General features: G+C 53.6%; 1 protein-coding gene across 1 annotated transcript in view; it reads left to right on the top strand.

Annotated features, from left to right (window-relative positions):
• The window catches only part of LOC139269264 (peripheral-type benzodiazepine receptor-associated protein 1-like), a 439,285-nt gene that overhangs the window by 34,524 nt on the left and 384,875 nt on the right, over positions 1-19,886 (top strand). The gene's annotated exons all lie outside the window — the stretch shown is intronic.

A 19,886-nucleotide genomic window follows, 5' to 3' on the forward strand; every position in this document is an offset into this window, starting at 1 on the left:
CAAGTCCATGCAACCTGTCCTCATAATTTAACCCTCCAGTATCAGTCTGGTGAATCTGCGCTGCTCCCCCCGAGGCCAGAATATCCGTCTGGAGGGGCGGGGCACAGAAAACACAGTGACTCCAGACGGGGTCTGACCAAGACTGAAGCAACACTGCCTCACAATTAGTATTCCAACCCTTTTGAGATGAAGGCCAACATCCCATTAAACATTTTGAAGAACTGGACGTTGGAGGGGCGGGTCGGGGAGGGGGGGTGGGGGGGTCAGGGAGGGGTGGTGGGGGTCGGGGGGGGGGATGGAAAGGCAAAGTTCAGAGAGATAAAAAAGAGGATTTAACTCCAATCAACTCGACAGAAAAGGGTTGGCAGATCAGCGGTGTGAAATCTACAAATATGAGTTGTGTAGAGTACAAAATAAATAAGACTCCTGTTGGACAATACTCATGGATCAATAGAGAGTTGACAAAGTTTGGGGTAACAACATTAAAGAATACCTGGTTTTTGCCTCTCCCAGGAGATCACATGACTCCGGTTGGGGTGCAGTGTAGAATGTTTCAGTATAAGGGGTATCACAGTGTGTGGGGCGGACTGGTTGGGCTGGGTGCTCTTTACCTGTCCGTCGTTGTTCATTGTTCATAGGTTTATATGTAACCTTCAGGGCTGCTGACCGAGGGCCGTGTGGCTCTTTCACGGCCGGCACACACACGATGGGCCGAAATGGCCTCCTTCAGCGCTGTAAATTTTTATCTTTCTATCAGGAGGAACATTGAGAGTGTAGCAGGGGTTAGAAGGCAAGGATGTTGAGGGTTGGGGGTAATATATTAGCATGGATAGAGGATTGGCTAACAAACGGAGAGTCAGTATAAATGGTTCATTCTCGGGTTGGCAATCAATAACTAGTGGGGTGCCGCAGGGATCAGTGCTGGGACCCCAACTATTTACAATCTATATTAATGACTTGGAAGAAGGGACCGAGTGTAACGTAGCCAAGTTTGCTGACGATACAAAGATGGGAGGAAAAACAATGTGTGAGGAGGACACAAAAAATCTGCAAAAGGACATAGACAGGCTAAGTGAGTGGGCAAAAATTTGGCAGAAAAAAATCAAAGCGCAAGTTATTATTTAAATGGAGAAAGATTGCAAAGTGCTGCAGTACAGCGGGACCTGGGGGTACTTGTGCATGAAACACAAAAGGATAGTATGCAGGTACAGCAAGTGATCAGGAAGGCCAATGGAATCTTGGCCTTTATTGCAAAGGGGATGGAGTATAAAAGCAGGGAAGTCTTGCTACAGTTACACAGGGTATTGGTGAGGCCATACCTGGAATACTGCGTGCAGTTTTGGTTTCCATATTTACGAAAGGATATACTTGCTTTGGAGGCAGTTCAGAGAAGGTTCACTAGGTTGATTCCTGGGATGAGGGGATTGACTTATGAGGAAAGGTTGAGTAGGTTGGGTCCTCTACTCATTGGAATTCAGAAGAATGAGAGGTGATGTTATCGAAAAGTATAAGATTATGAGGGGGCTTGACAAGGTGGATGGAGAGAGGATGTTTCCACTGATGGGGGAGACTAGAACTAGAGGGCATAATCTTAGAATAAGGGGCCGCCCATTTAAAACAGAGATGAGGAGGAATTTCTTCTCTCAGAGGGTTGTAAATCTGTGGAATTCGCTGCCTCAGAGAGCTGTGGAAGCTGGGACATTGAATAAATTTAAGATAGAAATAGACAGTTTCTTAACCGCTAAGAGGATAAGGGGTTATGAGGAGTGGGTGGGGAAGTGGAGCTGAGTCCATGATCAGATCAGCCATGATCGTATTAAATGGTGGAGCAGGCTTGAGGGGCCGTATGGCCCACTCCTGCTCCTATTTCTTATGTTCTTATGTTGAAGGTTACAGAACCAAGGCCGGGCGATGGAGTTGAAATCCAGATCATCGAATGGCAGAAGAGGCTTGAGGGGCTGAATGGCCTCCTCCTGTTCCTAAGGGAATATGAGAAATGCTAACGGATAATATAAAAGGCTTTTAGAAGCCTAGAGAAAGTAAAAGATTAGTTAGAGAGAGGGTAGGGCCATGCAGGGGTAAAGGAAGGAGTGTAAAGCTGAGGATGATGGCTTGGCAAAGATATTAAATACTTGGGGCTGGATTTTAGGCGTTTCTGTTTTCTGGGCGGGGCTGGGGGCGGGGCCAGGGGCGGGGAAGTTACAGCAGGAATAGTCTGCGCTTTGATCAGGAAGTTTGGGCATCTGGGCCCGGGTCGGGGCGCTGCACGAAGGGGGTGATGTATATGTGTCGTGGTGTGAGGTTGGGAAACTCACCAACGAACGTGCCGGGCCGTGAGCTCTCTGAGAGAGGTGGGCGGGAGCGGGGAGAACCTTAAAATAAACACACAAACATTGCCCACGACACCACAACACAACTCGCTAAAAAGATTAAAAGAATCAACACTCGCGCTTACCGTTACCGCACTTTACCGTCCTCACCACCCCCCCGGCATGGCGGGACCGCACTGGTTTCCCAGACGACCATTGCGAGGCGCGATTCCAGGCGGGTGGGTCGGGTTCCAATCAAAACTCGGACGGTGTCGCGACCAGAGGTGTTGCACCCCCGGTGAGGCTCCCGTCGGCGAGGCTCCCCCCGGCTCGGCGCCGCGGCAAAACCCGAGCCGAGGATCACGGCCGGACGCCGGAGACCTCACCGTCCCATTTCACGCCGCTCGGTGACCAAACGTCCGTGTATCCTGGGGCTGTGGGCTAGGTTTCAGGGCCAGAGAAACACAGAATCAGAGAAATTTACAGCACAGAAGGAGGCCATTCGGCCCGTTGTGTCCGTGCCGGCCGACAAAGAGCCTTACAGCCTCATCCCACTTTCCAGCTCTGGGTCCGTAGCCCTGTAGGTTACGGCACTTCAGGTGCACATCCAAGTACTTTTTAAATGTGGTGAGGGTTTCTGCCTCTACCACCCTTTCAGGCAGCGAGTTCCAGACCCCCACCACCCTCTGGGTGAAGAAATTTCCCCTCAAATCCCCTCTAAACCTCCCCCCAATTACTTTCAATCTATGCCCCCTGGTTGTTGACCCCTCTGCCAAGGGAAATAGGTCCTTCCTATCTACTCTATCCAGGCCCCTCATAATTTTATACACCTCAATAAGGTCTCCCCTCAGCCTCCTCTGTTCCCTTACCTAACCCAACCCCAGCCTATCCAATCTTTCCTCATAGATAAACATTCTCCAGTCCAGGCAACATCCTGGTAAATCTCCTCTGTACCCTCTCTAGTGCAATCACATCTTTCCGATAATGCGGTGACCAGAACTGCACGCAGTACTCCAGCTGTGGCTAACTAGTGTTTTATATAGTTCAAGCATAACCTTCCTGCTCTTGTATTCTATGCCTCGGCTAATAAAGACAAGTATTCCATTTGCCTTTTTAACCACCTTATCTACCTGGCCTGCTACCTTCAGGGATCTGTGGACCTGCACTCCCAGGTCCCTCTGCTCCTCTACACTTCCCAGTGTCCTTCCATTTAATGTGTATTCCCTTGCCTTGTTAGCCCTCCCCAAATGCATTACCTCACACTTCTCTGAATTAAATTCCATTTGCCATTGTTCTGCCCACCTGACCAGTACATTGATATCTTCCTGCAGTCTGCAGCTTTCTGCTTCACCAACAACCACACAGCCGATTTTAGTATCATCTGCAAACTTCTTAATCATACCCCCAACATTCAAGTCTAAATCATTGATATATACCACAAAAAGCAAGGGACCCAGCACTGAGCCCTGCGGAACCCCACTGGATACATCCTTCCAGTCACAAAAACACCCATCGACCATTACCCTTTGCCTCCTGCCTCTGAGCCAATTTTGGATCCAACTTGCCACTTTGCCCTGGATCCCATGGGCTTTTACATTTGTGACCAGTCTGCCATGTGGGACCTTATCAAAAGCTTTGCTACAATCCATATACACTACATCGTGCACACTGCCCTCATCGACCCTCCTGGTTACCTCCTCGAAAAATTCAATCAAGTTAGTCAGACATGACCTTCCCTTAACAAATCCATGCTGACTGTCCTTGATTAATCCGTGTCTTTCCAAATGAAGGTTTATCATGTCCCTCAGAATTTTTTCCAATAATTTTCCCACCACCGAGGTTAGGCTGACTGGCCTGTAATTACTCGGTCTATCCCTTTCTCCCTTTTTAAACAATGGTACAACGTTAGCAGTCCTCCAGTCCTCTGGCACCACACCTGTAGCCAGAGAGGATTGGAAAATGATAGTCAGAGCCTCTGCTATTTCCTCTCTTGCTTCTCTTAACAGCCTAGGATACATTTCATCTGGGCCTGCGGACTTCTCCATTTTCAAAGATGCTAAGCCCCTTAATACTTCCTTTCTCACTATGTTTATTTCATCGAATATTTCACACTCCTCCTCCCTGATTGCAAAGTCTGCATCGCCTCTTCTTTTGTGAAAACAGATGCAAAGTGTTCATTAAGAGCCATACCCACGTCATCCGCCTTCACACACAGATTAACCTCTTGGTCTCTAATAGGCCCTGCTCACAGAGCGGTGCTGAGGGAAATGGCCAGAAGTGGTCCTTGGTTGCTCTGTTGTAGGGTGGAAAAAGACAAATGAGGGGGAAGGTAAGGGATGGGAAAATCTGGACATCTGAATGTGAAACGGGCCAAAGGCCGAGGATACGAACCCGAGACTGGAAGTTGGGGATGGCTGGACTGCAGCAGTGAGGGATGGAGATATAAAGTCAGGAAAATCACAGGTGTGCGAGGGTTTGAGTGGAGCAGAGTGCGATTATTGAGCTGATGGTGGAAGCGATGTGCTCTCCACCTGTTTACCTTCTATCCATTATAAATCATTTCTCACAAATCCTCCACATGTTCACTGAACTGTAGCCAAGCATTGGGAAAAAAGCTCGCTCTCCAATTATCCTTTACCTTCAGCCGAACCCAAACGCTCCTTTCTCTTCTTCCTGTTGCCTCTCAGCCTCGTTTGATTTGAAATGTTCCTTTTTTTTTTATTGCCTGTGCGGAGGTAACGGTGACAAAGCATTCAGTACATCATCGGACATAAATCATTTGCATTTATAGAGCGCGTTCTACACCCTCGGGGCAGTACTGAGGGAGTGCCAGACTGTCGGAGGGGCAGTACTGAGGGAGTGCCGCACTGTCAGAGGGGCAGTGCTGAGGGAGTGCCACACTGTCACAGGGGCATACTGAGGGAGTGCCGCACTGTCGGAGGGGCAGTACTGAGGGAGTGCCAGACTGTCGGAGGGGCAGTACTGAGGGAGTGCCGCACTGTCAGAGGGGCAGTGCTGAGGGAGTGCCACACTGTCACAGGGGCATACTGAGGGAGTGCCGCACTGTCGGAGGGGCAGTACTGAGGGAGTGCCGCACTGTCGGAGGGGCAGTGCTGAGGGAGTGCCGCACTGTCGGAGGGGCAGTGCTGAGGGAGTGCCACACTGTCAGAGGGGCAGTACTGAGGGAGTGCCACACTGTCGGAGGGACAGTACTGAGGGAGTGCCACACTGTCGGAGGGGCAGTACTGAGGGAGTGCCACACTGTCGGAGGGGCGGTACTGAGGGAGTGCCACACTGTCAGAGGGGCAGTACTGAGGGAGTGCCACACTGTCAGAGGGGCAGTACTGAGGTAACGCCGCACTGTCGGAGGGGCAGTGCTGAGGGAGTGCCACACTGTCAGAGGGGCAGTGCTGAGCGAGTGCTACACTGTCGGAGGAGCAGTGCTGAGGGAGTGCCGCACTGTCAGAAGGGCAGTGCTGAGGGAGTGCCGCACTGTCAGAGGGGCAGTGTTGAGGGAGTGCTGCACTGTCGGAGGGGCAGTGCTGAGGGAGTGCTACACTGTCGGAGGGGCAGTGCTGAGGGAGTGCCACACTGTCAGAGGGGCAGTGCTGAGGGAGTGCCACACTGTCAGAGGGGCAGTGTTGAGGGAGTGCCACACTGTCAGAGGGGCAGTACTGAGGGAGTGCCACACTGTCGGAGGGGCAGTACTGAGGGAGTGCCACACTGTCGGAGGGGCAGTACTGAGGGAGTGCCACACTGTCGGAGGGGCGGTACTGAGGGAGTGCCACACTGTCAGAGGGACAGTGCTGAGGGAGTGCCACACTGTCAGAGGGGCAGTACTGAGGGAACGCCGCACTGTCGGAGGGGCAGTGTTGAGGGAGTGCTGCACTGTCGGAGGGGCAGTGCTGAGGGAGTGCCACACTGTCAGAGGGGCAGTGCTGAGGGAGTGCCGCACTGTCAGAGGGGCAGTGTTGAGGGAGTGCCACACTGTCACAGGGGCATACTGAGGGAGTGCCGCACTGTCGGAGGGGCAGTACTGAGGGAGTGCCGCACTGTCGGAGGGGCAGTGCTGAGGGAGTGCCGCACTGTCGGAGGGGCAGTGCTGAGGGAGTGCCACACTGTCGGAGGGACAGTACTGAGGGAGTGCCACACTGTCGGAGGGGCAGTACTGAGGGAGTGCCACACTGTCGGAGGGGCGGTACTGAGGGAGTGCCACACTGTCAGAGGGGCAGTACTGAGGGAGTGCCACACTGTCAGAGGGGCAGTACTGAGGTAACGCCGCACTGTCGGAGGGGCAGTGCTGAGGGAGTGCCACACTGTCAGAGGGGCAGTGCTGAGGGAGTGCTACACTGTCGGAGGAGCAGTGCTGAGGGAGTGCCGCACTGTCAGAGGGGCAGTGCTGAGGGAGTGCCGCACTGTCAGAGGGGCAGTGTTGAGGGAGTGCTGCACTGTCGGAGGGGCAGTGCTGAGGGAGTGCTACACTGTCGGAGGGGCAGTGCTGAGGGAGTGCCACACTGTCAGAGGGGCAGTGCTGAGGGAGTGCCACACTGTCAGAGGGGCAGTGTTGAGGGAGTGCCACACTGTCAGAGGGGCAGTACTGAGGGAGTGCCACACTGTCGGAGGGGCAGTACTGAGGGAGTGCCACACTGACGGAGGGGCAGTACTGAGGGAGTGCCACACTGTCGGAGGGGCGGTACTGAGGGAGTGCCACACTGTCAGAGGGACAGTGCTGAGGGAGTGCCACACTGTCAGAGGGGCAGTACTGAGGGAACGCCGCACTGTCGGAGGGGCAGTGTTGAGGGAGTGCTGCACTGTCGGAGGGGCAGTGCTGAGGGAGTGCCACACTGTCAGAGGGGCAGTGCTGAGGGAGTGCCGCACTGTCAGAGGGGCAGTGTTGAGGGAGTGCTGCACTGTCGGAGGGGCAGTGCTGAGGGAGTGCCACACTGTCAGAGGGGCAGTGTTGAGGGAGTGCTGCACTGTCGGAGGGGCAGTGCTGAGGGAGTGCCACACTGTCAGAGGGGCAGTGCTGAGGGAGTGCCGCACTGTCGGAGGGGCAGTACTGAGGGAGTGCCGCACTGTCAGAGGGGCAGTACTGAGGGAGCGCCGCACTGTCGGAGGGGCAGTGCTGAGGGAGCGCTGCACTGTCGGAGGGGCAGTGCTGAGGGAGTGCCGCACTGTCGGAGGGGCGGTACTGAGGGAGCGCCGCACTATTGGAGGGTCAGTACTGAGGGAGTGCCGCACTATCGGAGGGGCAGTACTGAGGGAGTGCCGCACTATCGGAGGGGTGGTACTATTGGAAAAAGAGCTACCTTCCGGGTGTTCCGTCCAATATTTATCCTGCAACAAACATCACTAAAACAGATTATCTGGCCATCCTTTAAGGCTAACTACCCCTCCTCGTCCTTGACTTGTCTGCAGCCTTTGACACAATTGACCACTCTATCCTCCTCCAACGCCCCTCCACCATTGTCCAGCTGGGTGGGACTGCACTCGCCTGGTTCCATTCTTATCAATCTCATCGTAGCCAGAGAATCACCTGCAATGACTTCTCTTCCCGCCCCCGCATCGTTACCTCTGGTGTCCCCTCAAGGATCTATCCTTGGCCCTCTCCTATTTCTGATCTACAGGTTTCCCCCTGGTGACATCATCCAAAAACACAATGTGAGTTTCCACATGTAGGCTGATGACACCCAGCTCTACCTCACCACCACTTCTCTCGACCCCTCCTCGGTCTCTACATTGTCAGACTACTTGTCCCACATCCAGTTCTGGATGAGCAGAAATTTTCTCCAATTGAATATTGGGAAGACCAAAGCCATTGTTTTCGGTCCCGGCCACAAACTCTGTTCCCCAGCCACTGACTCCATCCCTCTCCCCAACGTCTGTCTGAGGCTGAACCAGACTGTTCGCAACCTCGGTGTTATATTTGACCCTGAAATGAGCTTCTGGCCACATATCCGCAGCATAACTAAGGCCGCCTATTTCCACCTCCGTAACATCGTCCGCCTCCACCCCTGCCTCAGCTCTTCCGCTGCTGAAACCCTCATCCGTGCCTCTGTTACCTCCAGACTTGACTATTGCAACGCACTCCTGGCTGGCCTCCCCACATTCTACCCGATGTAAACTCGAGGTGATCCAAAACTCAGCTGCCCGTGTCCTAACTCGCACCGAGTCCCGCTCACCCATCATCCCCTGTGCTCGCTGACCTACATTGGCTCCCGGTTAAGCAACGCCTCAATTTCAAAATTATCATCATTGTTTACAAATCCCTCCATGGCCCTCGCCCCTCCCGCTGATCTCTGTAATCCCCTCCAGCCCCACAACTCCCCGAGATCTCTGCGCTCCCCTAATTCTGCCCTCGTGCATCCCTGATTATAATCGCTCCACCATCGGTGGCCGTGCCTTCTGTTGCCTGGGCCCCGAGCTCTGGAACTCCCTCCCTAAACCTCTCCGCCTCTCTACCTCTCTCTCCTCCTTTAAGGCGCTCCTTAAAATGTACCGCTTTGACCTCCCCGACTATCTCCGTGTCAAATGTTTTTATCTCATAACATTCCTGTGAAGCGCCTTGGAACGTTTTACTATGTTAAAGGCGCTATATAAATACAAGTTATTGTTGTTATCACATTACTGTTAGTGGGAGCTTGCTGTGCACAAATTCACTGCCACGTTTCCCACACTACAACATTGGCTGTGAAGTGTTTTGTGAGGTCCTGAGATTGTGGGACGCGCTGTTTAGTTTTGAGCCCTATATCTCCCCAGCCGAAATGACGACTCCAATCGCTGTGTGACATAACACCTTTCATCCCAACCAAACCGCTTGAGAAATAATCAGCTCATTGAACAACACAAGCCGCTCTGATACATGGTTACCCCTAAATATAAGGCCCCCCCATGGTCCCTACACCTTCCCCCTGGGTGGCGATACCTGCTCTCCTGTAAACCCCTGGGGTACCCCTCCCCGGTGTCACAGAGGGCCAGTGTCAGGAGAAGCGGTTGGTTGTTTGGGGTACAAGCCTCTCGGGGCAGTGGAGGACAGCCGGTTCCCCAGGCACACGTGCTCTGGGGCAGCACCTCCCGGGCCAGGCCACACCTCTCACAGGCTCTCTCGGGGGTTCTCCCAGGGGCCGGGCAGGGGGCCTGAAAAATGCCGCTGTCCTGAGACTTGCTCTCTAATGTATTTGCTTCATGGGTTCTTTGCTTAAGAATTCACAGCAACACATTGCTATTAAGAACTAGTTGGTTTATTAGCGAAGGTTTAACAATCACACGACACATTACCGGTTCATCCACCAGGCTCACAACCACCTGCCCCATCGTGGATCCCCTGAACCCAACTGACTGGGGTTTTATTGAGCCTTGTGAACATCACATGACTCACTAAGCCCCTCCCAACTCAACAGCCCCACAAAGCTTGCAGGGGCATACATCACAGAGAGATAAATAGAAAGATAGAGCAAACATGCATTAATATAGCGTTTTTCGTGACCTCAGAACAACCCAAAGTGCATTACAGCCGATGAAGTACTTTTGAAGTGTAGTTACTGTTATAATGTGGGAAACGGAGCAGCCAATTTGTGCACAGCAAGCTCCCACAAACAGCAATGTGATGATGACCAGATAATCTGGACCAGAAAGTACTTCATTGGCTGTAAACCACCCTGGGGCACCCCGAGGTTGTAAAAAGCAAGTTCTTTCTTTCTTTTTGTGGCTCAGTGGGCAGCACTCTCACATCGGAGTCAGGGGGTTGTGGGTTCAACTCCCACTCCAGGGACTGAGCACAAAAATCTCGGCTGAAACTCCCAGGGCAGTACTGAGGGAGCGCCACACTGTCGGAGGGGCAGCACTGAGGGAGCGCCGCACTGTCGGAGGAGCGGTACTGAGGGAGCGCCATACTGTCGGAGGGGCAGTACAGAGGGAGTGCCGCACTGTCGGAGGGGCAGTACTGAGGGAGTGCCGCACTGTCGGAGGGGCAGTACTGAGGGAGTGCTGCACTGTCGGAGGGGCAGTACTGAGGGAGTGCCGCACTGTCGGAGGGGCAGTACTGAGGGAGAGCCGCACTGTCGGAGGGGCAGTACTGAGGGAGTGCCGCACTGTCGGAGGTGCAGTACTCAGGGAGTGCCGCACTGTCGGAGGGGCAGTGCTGAGGGAATGCTGCACTGTCGGAGGGGCAGTGCTGAGGGGGTGCTGCACTGTCGGAGGGGCAGTACTGAGGGAGCGCCGCACTGTCGGAGGGGTAGTACTGAAGGAGTGCCGCACTGTCGGAGGGGCAGTACTGAGAGGGCGCAGCACTGTCGGAGAGGCAGTACTGAGGGAGTGCCGCACTGTCGGAGGGGCAGTACTGAGGGAGTGCCGCACTGTCGGAGGGGCAGTGCTGAGGGAATGCCGCACTGGTGGAGGGGCAGTACTGAGGGAGTGCCGCACTGTCGGAGGGGATGTGCTGAGGGAATGCTGCACTGTCGGAGGGGCAGTGCTGAGGGAGTGCTGCACTGTCGGAGGGGCAGTACTGAGGGAGCGCCGCACTGTCGGAGGGGCAGTACTGAGGGAGCGCCGCACTGTCGGAGGGGCAGTACTGAGGGAGCGCCGCACTGTCGGAGGGGCAGTACTGAGGGAGCGCCGCACTGTCGGAGGGGCAGTACTGAGGGAGCGCCGCACTGTCGGAGGGGCAGTACTGAGGGAGCGCCACACTGTCGGAGGGGCAGTACTGAGGGAGCGCTGCACTGTCGGAGGGGCAGTACTGAGGGAGCCCCGCACTGTCGGAGGAGCATTACTGAGGGAGTGCTGCACTGTCGGAGATGCCGTCTTTCAGATGTGACATTAAACCGAGGCCCCGTCTGCTCTCTCAGGTAGACATAAAAGATCCCGTGGCACGATTTGGAAGAAGAGCAGGGGAGTTCTCCCCGGTGTGCTGGGGCCAATATTTATCCCTCAATCAACATAACAGAAACAGATTATCTGGTTCATTGCTATCTGTGGGAGCTTGCTGTGCACAAGTGCCTGCCACGTTTCCCATATTACAACAGTGACTACACTACAAAACTCCTTCATTGGCTGTAAAGCGCTTTGAGACGTCCGATGGTCGTGAAAGGCGCTATATAAATGCAAGTCTTTCTTTCTTTACAGATCAGCCATTAAATAGAATGGACGAGAAGGCTCAAGGGATTTAATGGCCTCGTCCTGTTCCTGTGTAACAGGCTCGAGGGGCTGAATGGGCCTCCTCCTGTTCCTATGTAACAGGCTCGAGGGGCTGAATGGGCCTCCTCCTGTTCCTGTGTAACAGGCTCGAGGGGCTGAATGGGCCTCCTCCTGTTCCTGTGTAACAGGCTCGAGGGGCTGAATGGGCCTCCTCCTGTTCCTGTGTAACAGGCTCGAGGGGCTGAATGGGCCTCCTCCTGTTCCTGTGTAACAGGCTCGAGGGGCTGAATGGGCCTCCTCCTGTTCCTGTGTAACCGGCTCGAGGGGCTAAATAGTCTCCTCCTGTTCCTGTGTAACAGGCTCGAGGGGCTGAATGGGCCCCCTCCTGTTCCTGTGTAACAGGCTCGAGGGGCTGAATGGCCTCCTCCAGTTCCTGTGTAACAGGCTCGAGGGGCTGAATGGCCTCCTCCTGTTCCTGTGTAACAGGCTCGAGGGGCTGAATGGACCTCCTCCTGTTCCTGTGTAACAGGCTCGAGGGGCTGAATGGCCTCCTCCTGTTCCTGTGTAACAGGCTCGAGGGGCTGAATGGACCTCCTCCTGTTCCTGTGTAACAGGCTCGAGGGGCTGAATGGCCTCCTCCTGTTCCTGTGAAACAGGCTCGAGGGGCTGAATGGACCTCCTCCTGTTCCTGTGTAACACGCTCGAGGGGTTGAATGGGCCTCCTCCTGTTCCTGTGTAACAGGCTCGAGGGGCTGAATGGCCTCCTCCTGTTCCTGTGTAACAGGCTCGAGGGGCTGAATGGACCTCCTCCTGTTCCTGTGTAACAGGCTCGAGGGGCTGAATGGCCTCCTCCTGTTCCTGTGTAACAGGCTCGAGGGGCTGACTGGGCCTCCTCCTGTTCCTGTGTAACAGGCTCGAGGGGCTGAATGGCCTCCTCCTGTTCCTGTGTAACAGGCTCGAGGGGCTGAATGGCCTCCTCCTGTTCCTGTGTAACAGGCTCGAGGGGCTGAATGGGCCTCCTCCTGTTCCTGTGTAACAGGCTCGAGGGGCTGAATGGGCCTCCTCCTGTTCCTGTGTAACAGGCTCGAGGGGCTGAATGGGCCTCCTCCTGTTCCTGTGTAACAGGCTCGAGGGGCTGAATGGGCCTCCTCCTGTTCCTGTGTAACAGGCTCGAGGGGCTGAATGGGCCTCCTCCTGTTCCTGTGTAACCGGCTCGAGGGGCTAAATAGTCTCCTCCTGTTCCTGTGTAACAGGCTCGAGGGGCTGAATGGGCCCCCTCCTGTTCCTGTGTAACAGGCTCGAGGGGCTGAATGGGCCTCCTCCTGTTCCTGTGTAACAGACTCGAGGGGCTGAATGGCCTCCCCTGTTCCTGTGTAACAGGCTCGAGGGGCTGAATGGCCTCCTCCTGTTCCTGTGTAACAGGCTCGAGGGGCTGAATGGCCTCCTCCTGTTCCTGTGTAACAGGCTCGAGGGGCTGAATGGCCTCCTCCTGTTCCTGTGCAACAGGCTCGAGGGGCTGAATGGACCTCCTCCTGTTCCTGTGTAACAGGCTCGAGGGGCTGAATGGCCTCCTCCTGTTCCTGTGTAACAGGCTCGAGGGGCTGAATGGACCTCCTCCTGTTCCTGTGTAACAGGCTCGAGGGGCTGAATGGCCTCCTCCTGTTCCTGTGAAACAGGCTCGAGGGGCTGAATGGACCTCCTCCTGTTCCTGTGTAACACGCTCGAGGGGTTGAATGGGCCTCCTCCTGTTCCTGTGTAACAGGCTCGAGGGGCTGAATGGCCTCCTCCTGTTCCTGTGTAACAGGCTCGAGGGGCTGAATGGACCTCCTCCTGTTCCTGTGTAACAGGCTCGAGGGGCTGAATGGCCTCCTCCTGTTCCTGTGTAACAGGCTCGAGGGGCTGACTGGGCCTCCTCCTGTTCCTGTGTAACAGGCTCGAGGGGCTGAATGGCCTCCTCCTGTTCCTGTGTAACAGGCTCGAGGGGCTGAATGGCCTCCACCTGTTCCTGTGTAACAGGCTCGAGGGGCTGAATGGGCCTCCTCCTGTTCCTGTGTAACAGGCTCGAGGGGCTGAATGGGCCTCCTCCTGTTCCTGTGTAACACGCTCGAGGGGTTGAATGGGCCTCCTCCTGTTCCTGTGTAACAGGCTCGAGGGGCTGAATGGCCTCCTCTTGTTCCTGTGTAACAGGCTCGAGGGGCTGAATGGGCCTCCTCCTGTTCCTGTGTAACAGGCTCGAGGGGCTGAATGGCCTCCTCCTGTTCCTGTGTAACAGGCTCGAGGGGCTGAATGGCCTCCTCCTGTTCCTGTGTAACAGGCTCGAGGGGCTGAATGGCCTCCTCCTGTTCCTGTGAAACAGGCTCGAGGGGCTGAATGGACCTCCTCCTGTTCCTGTGTAACAGGCTCGAGGGGCTGAATGGGCCTCCTCCTGTTCCTGTGTAACCGGCTCGAGGGGCTGAATGGGCCTCCTCCTGTTCCTGTGTAACAGGCTCGAGGGGCTGAATGGGCCTCCTCCTGTTCCTGTGTAACAGGCTCGAGGGGTTGAATGGGCCTCCTCCTGTTCCTGTGAAACAGGCTCGAGGGGCTGAATGGCCTCCTCCTGTTCCTGTGTAACAGGCTCGAGGGGCTGAATGGGCCTCCTCCTGTTCCTGTGTAACAGGCTCGAGGGGCTGAATGGGCCTCCTTCTGTTCCTGTGTAACAGGCTCGAGGGGCTGAATGGCCTCCTCCTGTTCCTGTGTAACCGGCTCGAGGGGCTGAATGGGCCTTCTCCTGTTCCTGTGTAACAGGCTTGAGGGGCTGAATGGCCTCCTCCTGTTCCTGTGTAACAGGCTCGAGGGGCTGAATGGCCTCCTCCTGTTCCTGTGTAACAGGCTCGAGGGGCTGAATGGCCTCCTCCTGTTCCTGTGTAACAGGCTCAAGGGGCTGAATGGCCTCCTCCTGTTAGAAACATAGAAACATAGAAAATAGGTGCAGGAGCAGGCCATTCAGCCCTTCTAGCCTGCACCGCCATTCAATGAGTTCATGGCTGAACATGAAACTTCAGTACCCCCTTCCTGCTTTCTCGCCATAACCCTTGATCCCCCGAGTAGTAAGGACTTCATCTAACTCCCTTTTGAATATATTTAGTGAATTGGCCTCAACTACTTTCTGTGGTAGAGAATTCCACAGGTTCACCACTCTCTGGGTGAAGAAGTTTCTCCTCATCTCGGTCCTAAATGGCTTACCCCTTATCCTCAGACTGTGACCCCTGGTTCTGGACTTCCCCAACATTGGGAACATTCTTTCTGCATCTAACCTGTCTAAACCCGTCAGAATTTTAAACGTTTCTATGAGGTCCCCTCTCATTCTTCTGAACTCCAGTGAATACAAGCCCAGTTGATCCAATCTTTCTTGATAGGTCAGTCCCGCCATCCCGGGAATCAGTCTGGTGAACCTTCGCTGCACTCCCTCAATAGCAAGAATGTCCTTCCTCAAGTTAGGAGACCAAAACTGTACACAATACTCCAGGTGTGGCCTCACCAAGGCCCTGTACAACTGTAGCAACACCTCCCTGCCCCTGTATTCAAATCCCCTCGCTATGAAGGCCAACATGCCATTTGCTTTCTTAACCGCCTGCTGTACCTGCATGCTAACCTTCAATGACTGATGTACCATGACACCCAGGTCTCGTTGCACCTTCCCTTTTCCTAATCTGTCACCATTCAGATAATAGTCTGTCTCGAGGGGCTGAATGGCCTCCTCCTGTTCCTGTGTAACAGGCTCGAGGGGCTGAATGGCCTCCTCCTGTTCCTGTGTAACAGGCTCGAGGGGCTGAATGGGCCTCCTCCTGTTCCTGTGTAACAGGCTCGAGGGGCGGAATGGGCCTCCTCCTGTTCCTGTGTAACAGGCTCGAGGGGCTGAATGGCCTCCTCCTGTTCCTGTGTAACAGGCTCGAGGGGCTGAATGGCCTCCTCCTGTTCCTGTGTAACAGGCTCGAGGGGCTGAATGGCCTCCTCCTGTTCCTGTGTAACAGGCTCGAGGGGCTGAATGGACCTCCTCCTGTTCCTGTGCCAGAAGACTTAGAGCGTAGCTCGTTTTCAGATTAAGTTCTGCTGTTGCTATTTTCAGCTTGGCAAGTCTCTCTCAGATTGGAGCCTGTGAATTTAGCCTTCAGCCACGTTAGTGTATGTGCCAGTTGTGCTGTGGAGGGAGCGCTTTGTCTAGCGAGGCCCCCTGTGGTGTGTGTGATCTGCCACACAATGACATGCAGCCACTGCTACAGATTGTCCTCGGATTAGGGTGCTTGATCAGCTCTGTGCCTTCCTGCAGCTCATCCTGTGTCCGAGTTACAAATCTGGGCTTTGCCAAGGCAAAGCTGGAGATATCGGCAGCTCACTCCCGCTCAGCGAGCCCCACACTGGCCAGGCCACCTTTTGGTACAAAACGGGTTAATTGCTTTTTAATTAAAAAAAGATAAAGAACCTTGCAAAAATAATTTCTGCATTTCTGTAGTGTCTCTGGACGACCTGAAGCGCCTCACAGCCCATGAGGTACCTATCGATTTGTAGTCACTGCTGTAATAGAATGATAGACTCTCACAGCACAGGAGGATCCCATTCAGCCCATCGAGCCTGTGCCGGCTCTGTGACAGAGCGATCCGATCAGTCCCACTCCTCCCCGCTCTCTCCCCACAGCCCTGCAAATGTAACTGTAAAATACACAGACTTACGTCGAACGTACAGCACAGGAACAGGTCTCTCGGCCCCACTGCTCCGTGCCGGTGTTTATGCTCCACACCAACCTCCTGCCAACTCTCTCCATCTCACCAGAGGACACAGATTTAAGGCGATTGGCAGAAGAACCAAAGGCGACATGAGGAAACACATTTTTACGCAGCGAGTGGTGAGGATCTGGAATGCGCTGCCTGAGATGGTGATGGAGGCAGACTCAATCGTGGCTTTCAAAAGGGAGTCGGATAGGTACCTGAAGGGAAAACATTACAGGGCTACGGGGAAAGGACAGGGGAGTGGGACTGGCTGAGGGGCTCTTGCAGAGAGCCAGCACGGGCTCGACGGGCCGAATGGCCTCCTGTGCTGTAACCGTTCTCTGATTGTATTCAATAATTTCCTTCTATTCCCCTCTCCCCCATGTGTTTGTCCAGCTTCCCCTTAAATACATCGATACTATTCGCCTCAACCCCTCCCTGTGGCAGCGAGTTCCACATTCTCACCGCTCTCTGGGTAAAGAAGTTTCTCCTGAATTCCCCATTGGATTTATCAGTGACTGTCTGATATTGATGGTTCCTAGTTCTGGTCTTCCCCACAAGGGGAAACATCTTCTCTATGTTTACCTATCAAACCCTTTCAGAATTTGTACAACTCTATCAGGTCACCTCTCAGCATTCTCATTTCTAAAGAAAAGACCCCCAGTCTGCTCAGTCTTTGCTGATAGTTATAATTATAATACACCTCAACCAGGGAACGAGGGAGATGGAGCCTAGGCAGGTGGGGGCAGGATACAGATCAGTAATGATCTCATTGAATGGCGGAACAATAAATAAAACCTATACATTAATTTAAATGTGTTGTATATAACCAGCATGTTGTGTGCACAATAAATTCACGTTTTTTAAACTATGAATTTGGAGGATGAGACTAAGTGGATAGGAACATAGGAACAGGAGGAGGCCATTCAGCCCCTCGAGCCTGTTACACAGGAACAGGAGGAGGCCATTCAGCCACTCGAGCCTGTTACACAGGAACAGGAGGAGGCCCATTCGGCCCCTCGAGCCTGTTACACAGGAACAGGAGGAGGTCCATTCAGCCCCTCGAGCCTGTTACACAGGAACAGGAGGAGGCCATTCAGCCCCTCGAGCCTGTTACACAGGAACAGGAGGAGGTCCATTCAGCCCCTCGAGCCTGTTACACAGGAACAGGAGGCCCATTCAGCCCCTCGAGCCTGTTCCGCCATTCAATGAGATCATTACTGATCTGTATCCTGCCCCCACCTGCCTAGGCTCCATCTCCCTCGTCACTAGCAATCTATCAATCTCACATTATTAATTGAGTTAGCATCTGCTGCTTTTTAAGGGAGAGAATCCCACACTTTTACTGCCCTTTGTGTGAAGAAATATTTTCTAACTTCTCTCCTGAACGGCCTGGCTCTGATTTGAAGGTTATCCCCTTGTCCTAGACTCCCCCACCAGTGGAAATAGATTCTCTCTATCCACCCTATCAATTCCTTTCCAAATCTGAAATCGCCCCTTTAACTGTCTATATTCCAGAGAATACGAGCCTAGTTTATGTAACCTCTCCTCATAATCTAAACCTTGGAGCCCGGGTAACATTCTGGTGAATCTGCACTGCTCTCCTTCCAAGGTCAATATATCTTGCCTAATGTGCAGTGCCCAGAACGGTGTGGTCTAACCAGGGCTTTGTACAGCTGCAGAAAAATGTCCTCCTCTTTATTTTCCAGCCTTCTATCAATTGTTTTGTCTTGTAACACTCCTGTAACTAGAGCAACAACAACAACTTATATTTACACAGCGCCTCGGGACGTTTCAGTTAAAGGTGCCGTGTAAATGTTGTTGTTGTTGTTGTTGCTCTCGTTATCAAGCCTAACATTACAACTCGCCGAGACTTCTTCGACAGCGCCTCCTAAACCCACGCCTTCTATCACCCAGAATCAGAGAATCAGAGACAATTTACAGCACGGAAGGAGGCCATTCGGCCCATTGTGTCCATGCCAGCCGACAAAGAGCTACCCAGCCTAATTCCACTTTCCAGCTCTGGGTCCGTAGCCCTGCAGGTTACGACACTTCAGGTGCACATCCAGGTACTTTTTAAATGTGGTGAGGGTTTCTGCCTCTACCACCTTTTCAGGCCGTGAGTTCCAGACCCCCACCGCCCTCTGGATGAAGAAATTTCCCTCAAATCCCCTCTAAACCTCCCCCCCCAATTACTTTAAATCTATGCCCCCTGGTTATTGACCCCTCTGCTAAGGGAAATAGGTCCTTCCTATCCACTCTATCCAGGCCCCTCATAATTTTATACACCTCAATTAAACCTCCCCTCAGCCCTCCTCTGTTCCAAAGAAAACAGCCCTAGATAATCCAATCTTTCCTCATCGCTAAAATTCTCCAGTCCTGGCAAGGACAAGAAAGGACAAAGGCAGCAGGCGCATGGGAACACCACCACCTCCACGTTCCCCTCCCAGTCACACACCATCCTGACTTGGAAATATATTGGCCGTTCCTTCATCGTCGCTGGGTCACAATCCTGGAACTCCCTCCCTAACAGCACTGTGGGAGCACCTTCACCACACGGACTGCAGCGGTTCAAGAAGGCGGCTCACCGCCACCTTCTCAAGGGGCAATTAGGGACGGGCAATAAATGCCGGCCTTGCCAGCGATGCTCACATCCCAGAATGAATAATCTTTTTTAAAAAATTTGTACCTGAGCTCTAGATTTTAGCGATCTGTGCACACACACTCTGCTTGGAGCTCCACTGTTGAAAACTGCTCAAATCGTTCATTTTCAAAAAGCCGACACAGGTTCGATGGGCCGAATGGCCTCCGGCGATTCTAGTTGGAAAAAGCCGAGCGAGCTAAATGCTGGCAGGGGAGCTTTCCTGTCACCGTCTCATTAGATAGATATTAAATGTTGAATGGCTCTCCTTTGGGGACTAGAGTTACATCTGTATTCTGGAAACACAATAGCAACAGAAATGAGTCGGAGTGGATAAGCGCATGAATAAATCAGCACGTTGACGACACAAGGCTGGATTGTGGTGGGGAGCTGGGAGAGGCCATCGGGGGAACAGACCAACGCTTGAGAGACAGATGGTGCAGGACCATTTCTCATTGTTTTATCATTGCATTTCTTGCAACTTTCTTGTGCTTAAGTATTGGGGGAGGAGAACCTTTGTTGGGATTTACTGGGGGAAGAGGCCGGCTAAGTCTGGCATAGCGTTTCCATGGTGATTGCCTGAGTGGAGTTGAACTTTTATTGCAGTGTGATGTGGAATTCTCTGCCCCAGAGGGCTGTGGAGGCTCAGTCTCTGAATATATTCAAGGCTGAGATCGATAGATTTTTGGATATTAAGGGATTCAGGGTCGGGCGGGGAAGTGTTGAGGACGAAGATCAGCCAGGATCTTATTGACTGGCGGAGCAGGCTCGAGGGGCCGAATGGCCGACTCCTGCTCCTAATTCTGATATTGTTCTGAGCCAAGTTGTAGATAAGGGGTGAGGAGGCTGGGTCTCCTGCTGCTGGCTGTAATACGGGGTTAACACCGAGCCATGCTGGTGTGTACAGAGCTCCACAAGCTGGACCTCACCTGCCCAAAACAGCCCGCTGGTGTCAAACCGTATCAGCAGCTCGAGGAACGTGCGTGTCGGGGAGCTCACTGTTTGTGAAATTGTCAAAGCAGAGAAGGTCAGTAATCCCCTGCCCCACCCCCCCGCCTGTTC

Source organism: Pristiophorus japonicus, chromosome 8 (assembly GCF_044704955.1).
Source record: "Pristiophorus japonicus isolate sPriJap1 chromosome 8, sPriJap1.hap1, whole genome shotgun sequence".
Classification (NCBI taxonomy): domain Eukaryota; kingdom Metazoa; phylum Chordata; class Chondrichthyes; family Pristiophoridae; genus Pristiophorus; species Pristiophorus japonicus.